The 4,964-nt window shown below is 36.2% G+C and overlaps 1 protein-coding gene and 1 non-coding gene across 2 annotated transcripts in view; both read right to left on the bottom strand.

Annotated features, from left to right (window-relative positions):
* Nucleotides 1-4,964, bottom strand: part of DMD (dystrophin) — a 1,580,480-nt gene that overhangs the window by 392,605 nt on the left and 1,182,911 nt on the right. The window lies entirely within an intron of this gene.
* LOC112479406 lies at nt 120-238 on the bottom strand. The gene has a single exon (XR_003046179.1). It is a non-coding gene; the product is annotated as a 5S ribosomal RNA (ribosomal RNA).

Raw genomic sequence — 4,964 nt, 5'->3', positions numbered from 1 at the left:
GACCCATTCCAGTCATTTTGCAATTTAAGTATCTTTAATGATGCATTATGGAAAGTACGAATACATTCTGCTATTCTTTCTTGTTACTTCAGCTTCTTTTTATTATTTATTATTATTTATGCCTATAGCACCTGGTCTTCCTAGGTGGTCTCCCATCCAAGTACTAACCAGGCCCGACCCTGCTTAGCTTCTGAGATCAGATGGGATCGGGCTTGTTCAGGGTGGCATGGCCATAGACCATGGACCGTGGCTCTACCGGGGTGCAAACCCAGGACCTTCTGCACGTAAAATAGATGTGCTAACTGCTACACTATGGAACCACGTCCTATTTCAGCTTTTTAATGGGTAAACTAGAAGATCATTTTTTAGAACTAAATGTCTTCATGTGCCTTATATAACACTTAATGTATAAATTCAATGTTTAAACAGAAGGGCTTGGGCATGCAGCTATGCGGCATACAGAAGAAAACATGCATACATATGAGTAAACAAGCAGTGAGCTTTTAAAAAAGTATGTCTTTTACTTTACAAAAACTATACCATTTAAATTTTCACAAATAAAATTACATACGAACTTGCTAAAGAAAGACACTATTTCAAAGTAATCTTTGGTAACTTCTTTTGTATCATGAAGGCCCATGAAAATGAGGAGGGCGTGGATTATTAAAATTGTGTGGAACAAGGAAACTATATTTCACTCATTCGTTATTTTAAGTTAGAGTAATGATTTCCTGGCTCTTCTAAAAAATTTTGGAGTAAATTAAAGATGATTCGAAATATCACAGAATCAGAATTGAGAGTAAGTACCCTGAAGGAATGGATTATTTTAGAATGTGAAAGAATAGCCAAGGTCTTTGCTAAGTTATTTTTGCTTTGAATAGAAACCTCGAGTGCAATGTGTGAGAATATAAATCTTTTCCCAACATGCAAAAATTCTGCAGGCTTTTTCAAATGAACCCTCAAAATCAGTATTTTAACTCTGCTACTGAGAGAACTATATATGTGTTAGGTTTCCCAAATGAAATTCTCTATTCCCAGAACAATCTTTTCTGAAGCCACAAAAACAAATAGAATTCAAAGTTCTTATGCCTGATATACTTTGACTCCACCTTCTTTCATAAAACATATCACCTAGTTTTTGTTTCTTTTCACATTATATATTGCTCCAACAGATATATTTCTCGTAATTTTAATGCATCATTAAAAAAATCTAAATGAAAATTGTAAACATGAATTATGATTTCACACAGCATAAGCTCCTCTAGATATTTAAAAAAATCGTGTATGGAGGTCTTTGACTTCATAAATCTTTGACAACAACATTACTTCCGAACCAGAGATTGTGTGGGGTTATACAGTATTTTCAACTAAAAAGTACAGTATTTGGCTTAACACATATACTACACCATAGGTTGCATTTCAGATTATTTTGAAATCTCTAAGCTGCTCAGCAGGCCAAAACAAGCAATGCAGTCCACTTCTAGCTCATCAGTCATTGGCTTTGACTCATGTAATCTATAACTCAAGGAAGGTGAGAAAGAACATTTGCCACTTTCCGGCGTGACCTTTGAACCTCAGGAGTCCCCTGGAGATAGAGCCGATTGATGCTTCCGATCTCCCACCATGCTCTGCCATCAACTTCCACTGGCATGAAATCCATAATGGAAATGTGCCTCACTTTTTACTTCAGTCCTTTTATATACATCCTCCCTTTTCATATTCTTTTTGAAACTGAATTAGTTACTGTTTCAAAGAATAGGGGCCCTGTGCTAGGGAAGGGTGGGGAATAATGACAAGCAAGTCCATTTGTGTGGAATAAAATGGTCAGAAACAGAACAATAAACACAAAAGTCTGCTAGAATAGGCCTTCGGTTTATCAACACAAAGAGTTTTCTTCATGACTTTCTGGGACATCAGTTGCCATTAAACATAGAATTGCTAATACTTTCCTTTCCCTTTTACTTGTTTAATTATGCAATCGGATATTAAAGCATTTAGGCAAACATCTTGCCCAATTTTAACGATTTTATTTTTATTTTAACTATTTCCAATACAGATCAGAAATTTTAGTCAGTAAATAACCCCAACAAAACATGGCTTAATATTACACAGGTTATATATACATACATAGTATGATACCTCCAACATATAATGATATCCACCAAAGCCCCAAAGTAACAATATTTTGTTACCCATCATAGTATCTCAGTCTGGGTTCCCACTAAAACAAAAGAGGATTTGGCTACAAGTAGTTTATTTAGGAGGCAATCTTAGGAAACACTGTGAGGAATAGGAAAGTGAGGTTGGAAGGGGAAGACAGAATTGAGAATGTTTTATCGAGCAGATTACTGAAGTGGGCAATTGGGGCTCAGTGCTCCTGGGGACCCTCTGAGAACATGTGGAACATATTTCAAAATTATCCCAATGAGGAGAGAGAAAGTTGGTGTTTTTACTGACATACTCTCATTCTTTATTGCTTACTGGTTGAGGTTTGCTTCAGTCAATATCCTGGAACTTCTGGATTGGACTACATACCCACCTACCACCCCAAAGCTAAGGAGATATGGAGAGGATATCTACAGCGTCTGTTCTACAGATTAGATGTCACCACCAATCTGTACCCACAAAACAGTATACGGAATGTTGTACTGCAAATGACAACAAAATAAACAGATGCACACACAGTACACACAGGATTTGATTGGGTTTGCAAAACTTCCTGTATTTCTTTGCACATAAACTAAATTCATCCCTCCAATTTTAGAGTAAAATCTTACCTACAGCTAGAAAAGTGTGGCATAGAAATTACTCAAGAGTTTTAAAAGATGTGCTTTGGGTTTAATTCTGAAAATGTACATATAAAACCATTCTTGTTTCAAGGGCTAGATCAGAGCTTTTAAAGACAAAATAGCAAGTGTCAGATCTCAGTGCATTTTCATAACTAGATGATCTGTATTTGTTGGCAAAAATTAAAAATGAGTAATTATAATATAATGTGTGAACTCACAAAAGAGGAGAGATTCCCTTAAAGAAAAGTACCATTAACATGTTAATGTAAAGATCTGTCACTTGACAATAAAGAACAGAAAAAAAAAAACATTGACACATATTCCAAGGTCTAAAGTTATTTAATATTTCACATCATAAAAGCCTCTTGATGTGACATTTATATTATTCCTAGAAGATTGTAAATCGAATTTGAATGTGCACTGTGAGCATCTCAGATTCATCCCTAGGAACAATATATTGTCCTGCATACAGAAACTTCTGGAACCTCTTGGCAGAACTGCCTCTTACCTCTCAGATGCTGGGTAGGAGGAGAGATAGCAGCTAAGATGGCCCTGAAGAAGGAGGAGACAATCGTTGTCTCCTCCTTTTAGTAGGTGCTGAGGTCCCACCTCACTGCCACCCTGCCAACACAGTGCCTGCAACTGGGCTGCTCCCTCCAGTCCAGCTGCCTCCCTCAGCCTCAGATTCAGAGTGTTTTGGCTGTGAAGGTCAGAGCACAAAACAAGGTTATTTGGGCTTTGGAGCCAAACAGACATGGGCTTGGGTCTCATCTCGGTTATGTGACCTTTGGCAAATTTCTTATTTGTTTCCTCATCTGCAAAATGGTAATAGTACCTTCCTCAAAGGTTTGTTGTAATGTATCTACAGTGCTTAGTACTTAGTACTCAAGAAAGTCTAGCTGCTGCTATGACTATTGTTATTATGGAAGGAAGGAAGCAAGCAAGCTACTACACAGGAAGTCTCCAGGAAACTACAAAAAGGATTAGGGAAATCTAGCAAGCAGAGAGAGCTTTATCTTTTTCAGAACAGTGGTTTTCAAACTGTGGTCTCACTTGAGAACTTGTTAGAGATGTAAATTATCAGGCTTCACTTCGAACCAACCAAATCAGAAACTCTGGGAGTGGAGTCCAGCAGTCTGTTTTAACACGCCCTCCAGGTGATTCTGATGCATGTTCAACTTTTGAGAACCATTGCTCTAGCTGCATAATAGAAAGGGTAAATGCTGAGCTGAGCTTAGTTCATAAGGAACATTAATATCCCCTTCCTCATCAGTGGTCCTCTTCTGGGCATTTCTATCATTTGAAATTTTTTACTTACATTATTCACTTATACAGCATCTAGTCCATCTGTAGGAACTTTTAAAGTTGGAAGTAGATGGGGGTCAAACATATGGTGATAGAAGGAAATTTGATTTTGAGTGGTGAAAACACAATGCAATATACAGATGATATATTATAGTACTGTACACTTGAAACCTATATAATTTTATTAGCCAATGTCACCCCAATAAGTTTAATAATAAAAAATAAAGTTGGAAGTAGATAACTAGCTGAGGGGTTGTTTGTATAAAGTCAGAGAGAATGACTAGAAAGTCTCTCCCCAGGCCATTTTGAGTCTTATTTTTTTGTTTTAAATATATTAGTATGCAATGAATATATAAGTATTTTAGTGTGTTAACAATAATCATATAATCAAACCCAACAGAGTATCAGATAATTGATATCTCATTACCTTTAAGTTTAAAAAGCAAGCACCAGTCACTCTCCAAATTTAATTAGAAAGCATACATGGTTGTGTAATAAAGTGTATGCATTAATATAAACTCAGATTTCAAATCTTAAGGCTTGTAGAACAATATTTTGTCAGCCATATGTTTAACAGCTGTGAAGAAAACACAATGCTTTCCACTGATGAGAAATTTGATTACAGAGGAATCTTATTTAAGTATTGTCCATTTAAAATCTTAAACATTATTACATATGTACTTTTGATTTTAAATGCATACATATCTACATAAAATGTAGTCATTTCTCCCACTTCTTCATTGTTGAAATTGCCTTCGCCAACAGTTATGCAGTGTCAAGATGGGATCAGAATGTGTGGGAGCAGAAATGTTTTGCAGTTATGCTTTGCTAACGAATGCAACTAGTCACAAATTACCAATGAAAAAATAA

Source organism: Pteropus alecto, unplaced genomic scaffold, assembly GCF_000325575.1.
Source record: "Pteropus alecto unplaced genomic scaffold, ASM32557v1 scaffold414, whole genome shotgun sequence".
Taxonomy (NCBI): Eukaryota; Metazoa; Chordata; class Mammalia; order Chiroptera; family Pteropodidae; genus Pteropus; species Pteropus alecto.
The sequence above is the reverse complement of the archived record's forward strand: the minus strand, read 5'-3'. Positions and strand labels throughout refer to the sequence as shown.